The following is a 17,675-nucleotide window of genomic DNA, read 5'->3' as shown; positions in this document are numbered from 1 at the left end:
GTAGTGTGCTTCTTTCAAGGGTTGGCTCTCCAGGGGAGAGCAATCAGTCCCTTGCTGGCCGATTCCCCAGCCCCCACAACTCCTTGTTCTTTATTCAATACAAAAGCATCTTCTAGAGACTTGTTCAGCAGTCTTTTAAACATCCAAACATACATGTAGAAATAATGATGAGTAAGAAAAACCAGAAAACATTTTGAAGGAGGGATGCGCTGGGGCGTATTTGGCCCTGAAGTCCGGCTAGCAGATGCGAGAAGGAGGTGGCCGACACCCCCGGCGCATGTACTGCCAGCCCCCCTCGGCGGCTTGGCCTTGGGCTGGGCTGGATGCACGGTGTGGGTTGAAGCGCTAACGGACGAAGGAAGAGGCGTCCAAAAGCTGGGGGCTAACTCCGCTTTATTGAAGGTTTGATGGCGTGAACCGAGAGGGAGGGTGCCAACCAGCAAATGGCAGGGAGTGAGGGGAGAGGCAAAGTTTTAAAAGGAAGGGGTGGAGAGAGGAGGGAAGCCCAACTAGCCAACCAGGATGGGGTGCAAACATAACTGGCATAGGGGACTAGCCAATTGATACAACATAAAGGAGGGGCCCCGGGACCACAGCCAACCACAGCCCCCAGAGAGGCAAAGCTTCTAGAAGGCAGGGAGGAGTGGGGGGTGATTGACTGGGCCCAGGGAGGAGGGAAAACTTACATATAAGGAGTAAAAGGGAGGGATAATTACATAACAGGGGGAGATTGGCAGTTGAGGGGGAAGGGGGTAACCAAGGAAACCAACTGCCAGGCGAGGCAGTGGCGGGAAAATCAGGGAAGGGAGGAACCATTGTACAGAAACGGGGAGAATACATAAAATGGGGGAACAACTAGGGAAATTAAACAACACAACACAACATCTCCCCGTTTCTTAACAAATAAAATAAAAAAACCTAGGAGTCCATATAAACTTAAATTTCGGGGACCCGCGGCTGGTCCGGCCAATCCTCGCCTTCTTCGAGCTGGGGCTCGTCCGCCCATGGGTGGTCAGCGGGCGGCACAGTTGACCCCTCCTCATCTGCAGCTTCTTCGGCCTCCGAGGAGAGGTCCCCCAGCTCAATGTGCTCTTCGGTGGGCAGTGCGGCATGGTTGATGTTGAGCGAGGTGGCCTTAGATATCAGTCTCTGGACCAGACCGCGGATCACCATGACGAGAACTAAAAGCATAACCAAACTCAAGATAACTTTAATAATAGTTTCAATGATAGAGGTGGCCCACCCACTCAGGCCCCAACCCTTGAAAAGGTCCCCCAGCCAGTCCGAGGTCTCTTGTCGGACCTTGTGAACCAGGTCTTGCAGTTTACGTATGGATTGTCTGGCGTCCTCGGCTCGGGTGGACAGGTTCAAGCAGCAGAGGCCCTCAAACTCCTCACAGTGGTGATGGTGAAGCAACAATAGAAAATCTATTGCTGCCCTGTTTTGGAGTGTCGCCTTCCTTGTAATTTCCTCGTCTGATAGGAGGTCGTATAATGCGGCTGATGTAAAATTGGCTTGTTTTGCCACCCAACACTCTAGGCGGCCCAATTCTCCTAGAGCCTTCGCCACCGATACCCAAGGCAATAAAATGGTAAAGGCGACGGACTTTGAGTGAGACCAATGGGTAATTTCGGCATCACAGTCCTCGGTGAGATCTTTAAGATCTCTTTTTGACCTGCCCAATTCGGACGTGATGTTAGATTGTTTCCAATCAATAATTTGGGACATGTTGGGTGTGAACAGCGTCAACCGGCCAAAGGTGCACGGCCCTCCAACCAGGCCAGAGGGGATGCCTGCCCACGCTCGGTCTCCGCAAATTAAAAACACACCCCAAGGAAGGGAGTAAGGGGTCCGGCCAGTAGTGGTGGGGCCGAGGATTTTCAAGACGGCCTGACACCACTGTTTGGCCTGGTATTCTTTTTTAGACTGAAGGACCACCTCACTGCCCTTCTCTACGGGGGTGATGGTATAATCGAACTGAAAGCAAATAGAGGCGTTGGCGGAGCCGAGTAGGTGTAGTTCTGTGGGCTTGGAGGTTGCAGGAGCCAGCCTGAACACTCCGTCTCGCCAGGCATTTGAGGGGTCAAAACTGGGGAGGATTGTGAGACTCTGGGCCAGAATAGGGGAAAAGGAACATTGGAAAGTGGGAGGGAACTCGCCTGGAGAGAAAGGGATCCCCACAAGGCAAGACGACATCAGGTCCTCTGCTGCGCCGGTGTCCAGGCAAATGCTGTCCTGCCCAAGCGACTGAGCCAAGGCACGCCAGACATTGACCTTGGGCTGGGGGACAACCCACGGCTCCGTAGATGGTATCAGGAGCCAGCAGGTCGCCATCAGGACGAGCAGCATCCCGGGGTTTGGGGCCAGCGGTGGTGTAGCGGGGGCCATTGGGGAGATGTAACTGAAACGACAAAGAACGGTAAACGCATATCGAAATCATAAGTATGGTTCCTCCCCGAAAAGCCAACTTAAATAAAACATTCGGGGTGACATGTCAGGGACAGGGGGAGAACAGGAAGAAGCGTGGAGAAGGAGGTCCAGTGGTGGAGGAGAGGCTGGGGGGGAAGGCTCTTCCTCCACTGAGGGAAGGTCCGGAGGAGTGGATGGTAGATGGTGAAGCCTCCTCCGTCGCCACCAACACGCCTGCCGAACTTGCGGTACAGTCCCTGCTTTTGTCCCCTGCTTCGGGATGAAGGGCCTTACCCATTTTGATGGTACCCACTTGGGACCTGAGGGGGTAGACACGCAAGCGTATCCCCTTCCCCAGGTCACCAAGTCGAAGGGGCCCTCCGTCCGCCAGGTCTCCGGATCCTTGACCAGAACCGGAGACCTGACTTTGGGCTGCAGCTGCTGGTGGCTGCCGACTGCCGAAATGCCGGACCACTGGAGGATTCTGGCTGTCAAAAGAGCAGTTAAGAAAGTTGAGGGTGTACAAGGCTCTCGACAGCCGGACGTGGGGGGTCTCCACCTTCATCGCCGGTTGTTGGCGGGACAGTGTCTTCTTAAGGCTCTGGTGGGCCCTCTCCACCATGGCTTGGTCTGTTGGGGAATAGGGGATGCCGGTCTTATGGACTATTCCCCATTGCTGCAGGAAGCTCCACAGTTCCTTAGAAGTATACGCTGGGCCGTTATCAGTTTTTAAGGCCCTAGGGATGCCCAAGAAAGCGAATGCCTGAAGCAGATGCTTCTGAACATCCGCTGCCTTTTCACCTGTGTGGGCAGAAGCGTAGATAGCTCCGGAGAAGGTGTCTACTGAGACGTGGACGTAACACAACCGGCCAAAAGATGGAACATGTGTTACGTCCGTCTGCCACACCTCGCAGCTCGCCAGGCCTCGAGGATTAGCTCCTGAGGCCACGGTGGGCATTTGGTGTTGCTGGCATTGGGGACATGTGGCCACGATCGCCTTGGCCTGGTCCTGCATCAGATTGAATTGCCGAACCAGGCCGGGCGCATTTTGATGAAAGAGCTGGTGGCTGATCTTAGCCTGGCCGAACACATCCGGGAGTGGGCCCTGCGTAACGGCAGCCGCGGCCAAGGAGTCAGCACGGCGGTTGCCCTCCGCTATGAACCCTGGCAGGTCAGTGTGTGACCTCACATGCATCACGTAAAATGGGTGCTCGCGGTGGGAGACCAACTCGACGAGCCTATTTAATAATTCAAACAATCTCTTGTTTGTGACCTCTTGAAGAACTGCATGTTCTGCTCTGGACACTACACCTGTGACGTACGCAGAATCTGTCACCAAATTGAAAGGTCCAGGGAATCTCTGGAAGGCCCTGACGACTGCGTCTAACTCAGCAACTTGTGGAGAACCCTCCACAAGAACAGCATCAGTCTCCCACTGCTGAGTCTGAGGATCCCTCCAAGTCATGACAGACTTGTGGGATGCTCCAGACGCGTCAGTAAAGATAGTCACGGCATCCAGTGGTTCCCTACTTTGAACCTTAGTGAGAGACAATTTGAAATCCAAATTAAATAATTTGTGGGCCGGCCGATCAACTGCGACGCGCCCAGTGTAGCTGTCTAGTGCAAACTGTAGGTATTCATTAGTTTGCAGCAGTTCTTCAAAGGTCTTTAATTTTAATTGGTCCGCTTCCAATTTGATTGGAATGCGAATGCATGAGAAGTCACACCCTGCCAGCTCCCTGATCCTCGATCTCGCTTTGAGGATCAGTTTGGCTACCAACTCTTGTGGCCGTGTCATCCTTTTGGACCTATGGTGGCTGAGGAACACCCACTCTGTGATCAAGAGGGGGTCACCCAGGCCCTGGTCCTTCAGGTCTTGGTCCCATTGGTGGATCATGCCATGGAGGTGTGGCAGCTTTCCCAGTATAATGAATTTGAACGGCAGGCCCGGGTGGTACCGATGGGCCTGCCTGGTAGTTTTTGAACCTTCTCCAGAGCCACCTCTGCCTCTGGGGTGAGAGCCCTAGGGGAACTAAGCCCCTCTCCCCCTTTCAACAAATTGAAAAGGGGGGCCAGGTCTTCGGTGGGAATGCCTAGCCAGGGTCTCACCCAATTTAAAGACCCACACAGTTGATGGACATCCGCTAGGGTCTGGACTTTCGTCCGAATAGCCAATTTTTGCGGAACAATGGTCCGCTTTGTAATTTCGAGGCCCAGGTACTTCCAAGGTGGCATCCGCTAAATCTTGTCCTGCTGGAGCTCGAACCCTGCAGCAACCAACGCATTGGTTGTCAGGTCAAGCGCATGGGCAAGCAGACTGTGGTCGGGCGCACACACGAGGATGTCGTCCACATAATGATGAATGATGACGGCATCCCCGAGGGCTGTACGCAAAGGTGACAGCAGCGAAGCGACATACCATTGGCAGATCACAGGGCTGTTCTTCATGCCCTGTGGTAGTACCCGCCAATGGTAGTGCTTGGCCGGGGACTCACGGTTGATGGACGGAACTGTGAAAGCAAAGCGCGGGGCATCGTCCGGGTGAAGGGGAATCTGGAAGAAACAATCTTTGATATCAAGTATTGCCAGATTCCAATTTTGGGGGAGCATTGCTGGGGATGGCATCCCTGGTTGGAGAGATCCCATATCAACAATTAAATCATTAATTTGGCGGAGGTCGGTCAGGAGCCGCCACTTATCTTTATTGGGCTTCTTGATGACAAAAACCGGGGAGTTCCATGGTGACATAGACTCCTCGATATTGCCTTTAAGTAACTGCTCCTGTATGAGCTCGTTGAGCGCCTTCAGTTTCTGTTTGTTAAGTGGCCACTTTTGGACCTGTACTGGTCTATCAGAAAGCCAGTCCAGCTTCCAAGTCCGGCGCTCATCAGTGGCCACTGCCCGAAAAACCTGGGGAGCCTTTGGTAAGTCAATTCTGGCCCCCCACTGGGCTAGTAGATCTCTCCCCCAGAGAGGCTCGGTGTAATCCAAAACAAACGGGCGCACTGATGCCAATTGCCCGTCGGGCCTCTTAATTTGGACAATGCTCTTTGACTGTTTAGCCAATTGCAAACCCCCAACACCTGAAATCGTGCCCGCTGCACTTTGCAAATCCCAATGTGACGGCCACTCCCGAGAGGGAATGATCGTCACATCTGCACCCGTGTCCAAGAGACCCCTGATGACCTTTTGATCCCCGCCCAACGAGAGTTGACATGTCAGGCGGGGCTTCTCCCTCCCTACGAGTTGCGCCCAGGCCACTGACGGAGGCGATGTCCTCTCCACGTCGTTTCTCCAATGGTCTTTATCAGGAACCGGAATGGCCTGGGCGATGACCTGTCCCTTGGGAAGGAGAAGTGGGGGTCGGACACAGTACAGCCCTACCGCGAAACGATCCCGGTCGGTAGTGACCAGACCGGGAACAATGTGCACGTCTCGCGGCGTGTGCTTAGTGTCACCGACGACAGTCCACCTGCAACGTCCCAGTTTCCTCCAGCGACCCGGATGTTGGAGGTCGACAGACACCAGCTGGATGTTACTACTAGGGATATAGAAATCCCTAGTTAGCTGCAGCCTGTATGGGGAAGCAGAGGACAGGGTGTTAAGCGCAGGAACTGCACCACAGGTATCAGTCAAATCCATGAAGTAAGTCAAGTCCGGCAAAACGTAAGTTGGCGGCGGCACTCCCTCGTCTCCTTCCTCCCCGCGTGATGTTATTTTGCCCGCCGCATTTCTGTCAATGTGCAGGGAGGGACTGCGCTCTTGGCTTAGTTTTTTGAAGCTTTTTTCTCTCTCTCTGCCTCCTGTAATTAAGATAGTCCAGCCTCATGGGGCACTGGGGCATCCAGTGCCCTATCTCGCCACATAAGTGGCAGGGGTGGGTGTCGGTTTTTCTTCTGCCGGGCCCTGGTGTTGGTGGCCCGGCAGCGGGGGCAGCCTCAAGGTCGAACGGCTCGGGCTCGGGGAGATCGGCAAAGGCTACGGAGGTTCTGCGTGGGCGCGCAGAAAGAGGGACGTGAGCCACTACCGCCTCCATCATTGCCTCCACCGTGGGCCGGGGATTTCGGGGGAGAGTCCTGATCGCCTTCCTGCATTCAGGATTGGCGTTATAATACACCATCTTCCTAAGCATGCATTCTCTCTCCCTGTTCCCCGGACACCTGTGCTTCAACGAAGCGGTAGAGGCGCTCGATAAAGGCCAGGTATGGCTTTTGCGCACCCTGCTGCACCGCGTCTTCCTCCCATTGGGAAGTGACGACTGCGAGCTTAAAAAAAGCTCGCTCCGCAGCCTGAGCCGTCTCCACTAGATGTTGTGGAAAGAGAGTCCGAGCCTGGGCTGCCCCAGTCGCCCACTGCCCCTCCCCCAATAGATGCTCTTCCTGAACTATCAGGCCATCCGCGTCGTGAGAAGTTGAAGGACTCCCCCAAGGGTTTGGGAGAACCTCCAAAATCTCCCTGTTCCACTCCGCCACCCAAATCCGGAACTCCATGGGGCCTGTCAAGCTGGAGAAGAGAGCCCTCAGGTCAGCAGGCACCAGATCTCCCTGTGCAAGGGCATTACGGAGCAACCCCCGGAAGTATTCGGACTCCCGGGAGTAGTCCTTCTGCGCCTTGCACAGCTCCTTGATCCAGGCCGGTGCTAAAGGCACCCACTGCGCCAGAGAACTCCCCTCTCCGCTCAGGGTGTACGAAACCGGGGCAGCTTCCAACAAGGGTGCCTGCCCCAGCCTCCGGTTATCCACTCCCCCCCCCCCGGAACACAAAGCGTGGGAACCGGAAGGGAAGGCGTGGGAACCGGAAGTGGAAGAGGTTGAGGCGGGGCCTGGTAGTGAGGCGGGACGAGGGGGTGGGCACGACACACCACCCCTCTACGCCCCCTGGGTGGAACATGGGGGCGGAGCCGAACACGAAGGAGTATCAAGGGAGGGATCCACGGGGGGCTGGACTGGGGGAGGAGATACGGGAGGAGCCGAAGGAGGAGCCGAATGAGTGGGGGGAGCAGGGGCGGGATCGGTAGAGGGCTGTTCCGGGGGCGGAGGAATGGGAGGGGTCGAGGGAGGAGCCAAGTATGAGGGAGGAGCAGGGGCGGGATCAGCAGGAGGCTGTACCGAGGGTGGAGGAACGGGAGGAGTCGAAGGAGGAGCAGTGGGAGGGACCGTGGAGGGGTACGAGGGAGGGGCAACCGAGAAAGGGGTTGGGTCAGGAGGGAGAAAGGGATTGGGATTTGGGAGAAAGGGGTTCTGGGGAAGGGAAGGGGCCCTGGCAGGAACGGCCATGTGGCCGCTGTCATTTTGGGCACCCTGGGAGCCATCTTGACAACCTTCAACAAACTGAACTTGAGGTTTTGTAACTGGGGACTTGGGGACAGGGACAGAGGAGTCGGGAAGAAAAGAAGCCTGGCCAGGGCTCCTCGAAGGGGGAGGCCGAGCAGGTCGAGGGGGAGCAGGGACAGGTCGAACTCCCTGCTTCTTTTCGGCCTTTAGAATCCCCCTCGAGGGCTCCTGCCTATGGGATGGGGGAGCGGAATGAGGGACAAGGGCAAGCGAACAAGGGGATAACACAGAACTTGCGGGTCCCTTCTTAGGCTCCCCTACTGGGCGGAGAATGGCAAGCACAGTGCCAGCCTAGTATGCCACGTTGACTAATTTTGTCTCCCCAGACTTCACGGTCTTATCTAATTTTGCCACAACGGCTGCCCAAAAACGTGGCTGTTTCACAACTTCTGAGGAGACATTGGGGAACTTTGAAAAGACCCACTTAACCAACAACTTTAACTCCTGCTTGGGGGCCTTATGCCCACCCGTAAGCAGCAAACCTTTAACATAGTAATAGACCTTTTTCTGCTCCTTTCCCAAGCCTGCACCCATGGCACCTTCCTAGCAGCAAAAATTTTACTACTAGAAAGGGGGAAAGGTAGCTGATGTTGCACCCCTCTCGCCCGGGGAAAAACGCCAACTAAAACAACAAGCCGCTTACAACCAGCCTCCGCCCTCCCACCGCCCCGAAGTCCGGGGGAAGGTGCGAGGGGCAAGGGAATAGGGTGGTGGGTCTGGCCCCCGCGTCCGGGGAAAGTCCGGCTCCCACGGGAAAATTAAAACAACAAAGGTTCGGGGTTTAGGAAAGAGGGTGGGGGGCAGGTCCCCAGGGCAGGGCCCGTACCCCTAGGGGAAAGTTTAAAAAGGCGAAGGGGAAGCCCAGAGAGTCCCCAGGGAGAAAAGGGGCCCGGACTTACCAATCCAGTTGTAGCGGCAACAAAAACCCAGGCGAGGGGCCTTCGTCCAGGAGTCGTCCCGGCGGGTGCTTGGGAGTCCCGACTCCGGTCCCCAGGGAGCACTGCCCTAGAACGGGCCTGCTACTACCTTGGGGTAGGTCGACGGCCAAGGAATTTGTAAAATCCCACACCGCGGGGTCCGGTCAGTGGTCCAGACGTCCGGCGTCCATTTCGCAGGCCCCACGTTGGGCGCCAACCTGCGCTGGGGCGTATTTGGCCCTGAAGTCCGGCTAGCAGATGCGAGAAGGAGGTGGCCGACACCCCCGGCGCATGTACTGCCAGCTCCCCTCGGCGGCTTGGCCTTGGGCTGGGCTGGATGCACCGTGTGGGTTGAAGCGCTAACGGACGAAGGAAGAGGCGTCCAAAAGCTGGGGGCTAACTCCGCTTTATTGAAGGTTTGATGGCGTGAACCGAGAGGGAGGGTGCCAACCAGCAAATGTCAGGGAGTGAGGGGAGAGGCAAAGTTTTAAAAGGAAGGGGTGGAGAGAGGAGGGAAGCCCAACTAGCCAACCAGGATGGGGTGCAAACATAACTGGCATAGGGGACTAGCCAATTGATACAACATAAAGGAGGGGCCCCGGGACCACAGCCAACCACAGCCCCCAGAGAGGCGAAGCTTCTAGAAGGCAGGGAGGAGTGGGGGGTGATTGACTGGGCCCAGGGAGGAGGGAAAACTTACATATAAGGAGTAAAAGGGAGGGATAATTACATAACAGGGGGAGATTGGCAGTTGAGGGGGAAGGGGGTAACCAAGGAAACCAACCTTGCACTGCCAGGCGAGGCAGTGGCGGGAAAATAAGGGAAGGGAGGAACCATTGTACAGAAACAGGGGGGAGAATACATAAAATGGGGGAACAACTGGGGAAATTAAACAACACAACACAACAGAGGCAACCAACCCAACCCTCGAGTCCCAAGCTTGCAGAGAAGCTCTTGGACCACTGGGTTTCTTTCTTGTTGAGTTCTTTGACCATGTCCTGAATCTTTTGGATGTGGGCATGGATGCCTTTGCCGTGACTAGATAGATTGAAGCAGCCCAGCCTGTGGAATTCCTCGCAGCCATGTCTGTGGGCAAGAAGTAAAATTTGATGGTGGCACGATTTTGAAGTGTCACATGACAGGTGGTCTCCTCTGCGGCGAGGTGTGGCCTTTATGGTCAAGTGTCCGGCCAGCAGGAGGGCGGCCAACATCCAGCTGCAAATCTGGGAGCACCCCTTGGCATCTGGTGGTCTTGGGCTGTGCTCCCTGCGGACAGGCTCGCTCCTATTAAGACGAGAATGAAGGAGCTGGACACTCGATGGGGACAGTCGGGTTTATTGAGGAACCCAAGACATCAGCCAGGGTGTAAAAAGGTTATAAAGGGAGGAGGTGTCTCAGGGAGGGGTTTACATAGAACCAATAGGGGAGGACAAGGGAGTGAACTTAACATAATAGACATCAGGGAAAACCCAATCCATACAATGCAAGGGAGGAGCCCCGGGACCACAGCCAATCATAACCCCCATAGAGAAGAAGATTCTAGCAAACTGGGAGGAGTGGGGGTGATTGACTGGGCCAGGGGAGGAGAAACAGGCATACATATAAGGGAGTTAGGGGGAGGAGGAACAAGGGGGACTGACAACACCAGTGGCGGGAGTTACTAGGGTAACAGAATGAATGACAACTCAATGGCGGGAAAAACTGGGGAGGCCAGAACCATTACAGAACATAAGGGGAACAAATACAGAAAATGGGGGAGCAATTAAGTAAACTAACTAAACACACTACAACACTCCTCGTTGGTCAGGAGGTCACTTAACACAGCGGATGTTAAGTTGGCTTGCTTACCAAGCCAGCACTGCAGGTGAGAAAGCTCTGTGAGGGCTTTGGTGGCAGAAACTGAAGGTAGGAAAATGGACATCACCAACAATGTGTATGACCAGTCAATAATTTTGCTGTCACAATTTTCATCTAATTGAGTGAGCTCTCGTTCTTGGCAGGCCAGTTAGTTCTTTTTCTGCCAATCGGTAATAGTTGTGGAGTTCGGAGTTCAGATGGTAAGCTGGCCAAGCGTGCAAGGATCTCCTTGCAGGAAGGAAGGAGTCCTGGCCTGCACTCTGTCCCCACAGATCAGGAACATGGCCCGGGGTAACACTCTGGGATGACAGGTGGAGATGGAAAGTGTGCTGCTGGTGTAATTGCACCAATCAAATTGATTGTATGTTTTTTCATTTGGTGACGCATCTCTCATATAAATAGATTTTTGATACTCTGCAGTAGGCCATGTCTTACCTGGTGGGTGGTAGTGAAACTTAATGCAATATGTGGCCTTGGAAGACCCCAAAAGCTCCAATTCTTGGGGCTCCTCTGGTGCATGTGGCAAAATCCTCATCCACTCATCCCATGTGTCCACTGGATTGGGCTCCTTCCCTGTGAAGGGATACTCGTTGGGCTTCAGGGGAATCCCTACCTGTCACACCTCCCGGCTAGATGGTGACGGGGGGGTGACAGTCTCCTTCTCCTGGGCTCTGCAGAATCCCGCTGCCAGGGGAGGCGCAGCGCGGAACAAAAGGACACTAGGGTGCGCAAGGGCGTATGTGGCCAAAGGTCTGGCTAGCAGAAGGTGAAAGGCCGACGCCTCTGCTGCATCGAAGGCCAGCCCCCCTTGGTGTCTTGGCCTTGGGCTGGGCTGGATGGCGGACCGGATTCGCAATGCAGAGGAGACGAGGAAAGGAGGGACCACTTGCTGGGGGTGGAAGTCGGTTTATTGATGGCAGGTAGGCACCAACAGAGGGTAGGCACCGACCAGCAAATGGCCAAGAACAAAGGGAGAGGCAAGGTTTTAAAGGCAAGGGGTGGAGAAGGGAGGGATGCCCAGCTAGCCAATAGGGAAAGGTATGGGGAGGTACATAACCTGACATACAAAAGCAACCAATAAATACAAAGTAAAGGAGGGGCGCTGGGACCACAGCCAACCACAACCCCCAAAGAGAAGAAGGTTCTCAAAGACGAGGAGGAGTGGGGGGTGATTGACTGGGCCCAGGGAGGAGGAAAAGTTTACTTAAAAGGAAAATCATGGGAGGAGAAATTATACAACTTACTTTATTTGATGGTAAAACTCCCCGAGATGCCAAACTGGGGGGCAAAAACCAGCTTATAAACTGGGGGAGGTCTCAGGGGAGGATACAATCTCTAGCTAATCAGGAGAGCTGTGGGTGAAACGCAAAGCAGGGAATGCAACGTGTAAATCAATGAAGGATTTCAAGGGAGGGGAACAGCTTGGGATAGGAGGGGTTAACAACTGGATGGGGGGAAAGGGGGTTTGAAACTTGACAGGGAAGTAGCTCAGTAACAAACAGATAAACCAACACCTGGCTCAATTAAATAACAAAGGCAGGTCTGTGTCACTAAATGTCACTAAAAATGGGGAGAAAAATACAAATGGACTACAAAACCACAAATCAAATAATAAAAATGACAAATAAAAAACACACTACAACACCTATCAGGCATGATGTGAGGGGATTGGTGGCACTACCCATGGACAAGCACGTGTTGTTCCGTTGGAGAGACTTTGCGAGGATGATCCATACGTTCTCCTTGGGCTGTGCTGCAAGCCGGGCATCCACGTTGCAATCATGAGAAGCATCCAGTGGGTCAGGAACTGCGAATGGGCTCTATTTTCCATGGTACCGAGTAGCTGGGTAATCTGTGGGAGGGAGTATTGTTTGTGTCTGTCCCTCAGGGAGCCTCTCAGGATCCCCCTGCCAGTCCCGAGTCAGCAGACACCAGGGGGCAGCCCCGATAGGGCCGAAAGTGGGGAGACTATCTCTGTGCCCCGAGGGTACGGAGGGCACTTGGGCTGGTCGCCTCTGCAGCGCAAGAGACACCAGAGACATCGGTAGGAGATAAAGGGCCGACTCTTAGCAGGGGTTAATCCAAGGTTTTATTCTAGGAGTCCTGAAGGAGCCCCCACACATCAGGGGGCTTCTGCAGAGAACCCCGGGAGATGTGCCAAGGTTACATTTAAAGGGAGGTGGAAACTGAGAGTAGATAACATTTTATTGACCAATAAGTGACCCTAAGGGATGGGTACTGGGGGATAGACATTTAGGACAGCATATGGGGCAAGGCTTGGGGAGCTAGTCTGTGGCCAATCACTTGATGTCCTGGACCAGAGCTTCTAGATGGAGGAATGGGATGCTGAATGATTGACAGAGAGCCAGGGTGGGGATTTGGGAATGATCTCAGCAGGGGAGAGGGATTTCACAGGTAAAGGGAGGGGGGTACAATCTGGGATAAACCATGGGAAAAATACAGGGATACAAAAATGAAACTTCTTCAGAATATCACCAAGTATAAAAATACACTACAACAGTTGTTAACAAAAGAAAAGTTAGTCTTGGGGGGGGTGGGCTCCTGCGTTCAACTCTCCCATGCTCCTCCTTTCTTCTATAAATTTATAACTGAGTAAAACCCAATGTTAATAACAGGATAACAATTAATGAGGTAGATGATGGCCGGTGGGACCATTTTGTGCGGTGGGGGCATATAGTCAAACGTCGGCTGTTGTAGGTTGAAAATGGCTTGCATTAAGGTGCATTGGCGTTATCTGTTGGTGGATGAAGTGATGAGGGAGTGGAGGAGAAAGAGGACAAAGAGGATAAGGGAGGGAGGGTAATAAGTGTGGCCATGTGAATGAGGAATGTAGCAGTGTGTGGCTAGAAAGATGAGATCATGTCCAGGGAGGCCACAGCCAACAGCAGGAGAAACAGATGAGACAAGTTTCCTCATTGTTTAGCACAGGAGTCAATTTTATTTCCCTTCCCCACCCTCTGCTGGGGGAGGACGGGGCAGGAGGAGGAGGCGTGGGAGTCCGAGCAGAGCCCCAGAGAGCCGAGAGCAGAGGGAAAAGGGAGCAAAGCAGACCCGTGGCAGAGGTTTTATCAGGTGTCCCATGGGTGTTTTGCAGAGAGAAAGAAAAATAACTCCACAACTTTGTGAAAGTTGTAAAGCTGGTATGTTTTTACAGTGCTGGACGCATGCGGAGATTGCTCTCCTCAAAAAGGCACGCGTGTGTCTTGAGAACTTCAGATCTCTTTTTATCCCCCCTCCTAAATACATATGCATACAGTTTTGCAATAGATTCATATATATTCATTTTTATGGATTTCACGTGACATTTGCCGCTAGTTCTTTTTATCAGAAAGAATTTCTAGGTCAGGTTGACCTGCTCCTGTAGCAGTTTCTGGTTCTCTTTGTCCGTCTCCCCCTGTCTCCCCTTTATCTATGTCTTTCATTGGTGCAGTTTTCCCTTTAGCCTGGGCCTTAAAGACTTAAGGTGTACATTTCACCCAAATGTATTGCTACTTTGGGGGATTTCTGCTCTGGGGGATTTTTACTCTGTCTCATGGGAGGAGTCTTGATATCAGATTACAGCCTACTCAGAAACAGGAAGGCTCCACAGAGGAATACTGAATTGGGAGAAGAGGTATTATAGCATTGAGACTTGGAATTGGGATGGGGAGGGAGCTTTGCTTGTCTTGGGAAGTGTTGGCATTGTGGTGGCTTGGTCTTGTTTGGGACCTGGTGACAGGTCCATTGGCTCTCAGTTGCAATGTTCTCCTGCAGCCCATCCTGACAAACCCCATGCGGAGGAGATGTTCCCCAGCCAGTCTGCAGTCTCTTGTTTCAAGTCTCGGACCATATCTTGCATTTTGTCAATCATCTTTCGCACGTTCTCGGCCTTGGTGGTCAGGTTTAGACAACAAAGACCTTCAAACTCCTCTCACCGATGGTTGTGCAGTAGGAGAAGAAGGTCAATAGCAGCCATATTTTGCAAAGTTGCCTTCCTTGTTATTTTCTCATCTCATAGGAGATCTGAAAGAGCAGCTGATGTAAGGTTCGATTGTTTCGCCACCCAGCACTCTACGTGGGCCAATTCACCTAGAGCCTTGGCTGCAGCCACCCAAGGCAAAAACACAGTGACTGCAACAACTTTTGGTTTTCACCAATGAATAATCTCAGAATCACAATCTAGGTCCAAATTTTTCGGGTCACTTTTAGGATGTGCTGAATTATGGGTGCTATTTTTGGTCCACCAGTCTGTGATTTGGGTCTGGTTGGGTGTGAACAGGGTCAGCGTGAGAAAGTGCATGGACTTCCAATGAGGCAAGAGGGGATACTTGCCCATGCTCAGTTCTCACAAATTAAAAATATTTCTCTGGGGAGAGTTAAAGGCTCGTAATTAAAGGTTGAAGCAATCTTCATGTGGGCCACTCTAGTACACCAGGAATTTGCGGTGTATTTTCTCCTGTACCGCTGGACAGCATAAAAAAACTTATTTGGAGGGTTGGGATTAAATATGAGCAGAACACAATAGGAAGCTTTGGAGAAACTGAGTAATTTAAATTCTAGCGGCTCATTATTAAGTGGGGTTAATTTTCAGACCATGCTCCTTCAGCCAACCATTGGGTTAGCTACAGGAATTTCTATTTCTTGCATCACGAAGGAACATATGGCTCTTTGGGGGCACTGGGGAGTCAGGGAGTCAGCTAAAAAAGGGTGAAACTCATTCACTTTAAAAGGGATCCGGATCCCCACAAGGCAGGTCGACATTGGGTCTTCTGCAGAGGTGGTGGCGGGGCAAATGTGATCCTGGCTGAGGACGTGTGCGAGGGTTGTCCAGACATTGGCCTTTGGCTGAGGAACAATCCACTGGTCCGTAGGGTGGATGATGGAACACAGGATAACCACAAAGGCGAATTCCACCATTCAGATCAGGGCCATTGGGCTTGGGTCACTAAAAGAAAGCATAGGAAGTTAGAAGGGTAACCTAAAAGGACTTAGTTCTGCCACTGCATCAAGGGGTTAGAGTTTGCACCTCCTTCTCCAGCAGGCCACTTCTGTCTACACCCCAAGTCTGATTTCGGGCTGCTTCTTAGAGAGGTACGGTTTGACCCATTTGGAGGGGACCCACTTCAGACCTGAGGGGTTGGACACACAGGCATAGCCCCTCCCCCAGGTAACCAGATCCTAGAGCCCCTCTGTCTTCCAAGACCCTGGATCTTCCACCGGGACTGGAGGCCTGGCCTTGAGGTGGAACTGAGAATTTTGTTTAAAGTGCTGGATAGTGGGTAGATTTAGGTTGTCGAAAGTGCGGTTTGAAGTGAAAAGTGCTTTGGAGAGCTGGACCTGAGGGGATTCCACCTTCATTGTCTGTTGTTGCTGTTGGAGGGTTCTTCTGAGACTCTGGTGGGCCTTCTCAACCATGGCTTGGTGCGTTGAGGAATAGGGGATGCCGGTCTTAGTTCAATTCCCCACTGTTGAAGGAAGCTCTGGAACTCCCATGACTTGTACAAAGGCTTGTTGTCCATTTTGATCACCTTGGGGACACCCAACACAGAGAAAGCCTGCATGAGATGTCTTTTCATGTTAGCCGCTTTCTCCCCTGCATGAGCTGAGGCATAGCCAGTGCCAGAGGAAGCGTCCACTGAGACATGGGCATAGTTGACTCTGCCGAAAGAGGGGATGTGGATGACGTCTGTTTGCCACACGTCGCAGCTTTGCATCCGACAGGGATTCATGCCTGAGATTGGACATGGCAACTGGTGGGACTGGCACAAGGGGCGTGTGGCTACAATCACCTTGGCCTGCTCTCGGATTAGGTGGAACTGCCGAACCAGGCCAGGTGCATTCTGATGAAAGAGCTGGTGGCTGATCTTTGCTTGCCGGAACACATTGGAGAGCGGGGCCATCTCGACAGGGGCAGCAAGGGCATTGGCTCAGCAATTGCCCTCCGCAATGAGCCCCACCAGGTCTGTGTGTGACCTGACATGTAGCACATAGAAATGGTTGCTCTCAGTGGGAGACTAGGGTTACTAGTTTTGAGAGCAACTGGAAAACAGGCGTGTTGGAAACCTGCTGCAGTACTGCGTTTTCTGCTCGGGATACTACATAAGTTAGTTGCCTTGGTTAGTTGGCTCAACTCTAATTGAAGAGGCATATGGATGCAGTCAAGGGCACACCCTGCTAGTTCCCTGTTCTGTGATCTTGCTTTGTGGATCAATTCTGCCACCAGCTCTTGTGGCTGTGTCAGTCTTTCGGACCGATGGTGGCTGAGGAAAACCCACTCTGTGATTAAGAGTGGATCCCTCTGGCCCTTGGCCTTGGATGTTATGTCCCATTGAAAAATTGCCTCATGGAGGAGTGGCAGTTTCCCCAGTACAGTGAGTTTGAAGGGCAGGCCTGGCTGATGCCGGAAGGCCTGCTGGGCAGAGATGGGTTCCTGGACATTCTCCAGTGCTTCCCGGCTCCTTGCTTCCTGGGTAAGTGTCCTGGGAGGGAGAACTCCTCTCTCCCTTCCAATAAATTGAAAGGGGGGGCTAGGTCGCCAGCGGGACTGCATAGCCAAGGCCTTACCCAGTTCAAAGACCCACACTGTTCATGGATGTCCACCAGGGTCTTGATGTTATTTTTGATTTGAACAGTGGTCTGCTTTCGGATTTCAAAGCCTAGGTACTTCCAGGGTGGCATCCATTGAATCTTCTCTTCTTGAAGCTCGTACCCTGCAACAACCAACACATTGATTGTGAGGTCAGGCACATGATTAAGTAGGTCGTCATTCGGAGCACGCTCCAAGATGTCATCCATGTAGTGTAAAATGATGACATCTTCTGTGATTGCATGGACAGGGGACAGCAAAGAGGAGACGTACCACTGGCAAATCACTGGACTGTTCTTCATCCCTCGTGGGAGGACTTTCCAGTGGTACCTCTTCCTTGGGGCTTCTCGGTTGATGGCAGGAACTGAGAAGGCGAACCGTGAGACGTCGTCAGATTATAGGGGAATTTGGAAGAAACAGTATTTGATATCGATAACAGATAATTTTGGGGGAGCATCATGGGCAACAGCATCCCTGGTTGGAGAGAGCCCATATCTTTTATTATGTTGTTAATTTGGTAGAGGTCATGGAGGAGCCACCACTTGTCTTTCTTTGGTTTTTTGATCACAAAGA

The sequence above is a fragment of the Melospiza melodia genome, chromosome Z (assembly GCF_035770615.1).
Source record: "Melospiza melodia melodia isolate bMelMel2 chromosome Z, bMelMel2.pri, whole genome shotgun sequence".
Lineage (NCBI taxonomy): Eukaryota > Metazoa > Chordata > Aves > Passeriformes > Passerellidae > Melospiza > Melospiza melodia.
Note: the sequence above shows the minus strand (reverse complement) of the source record.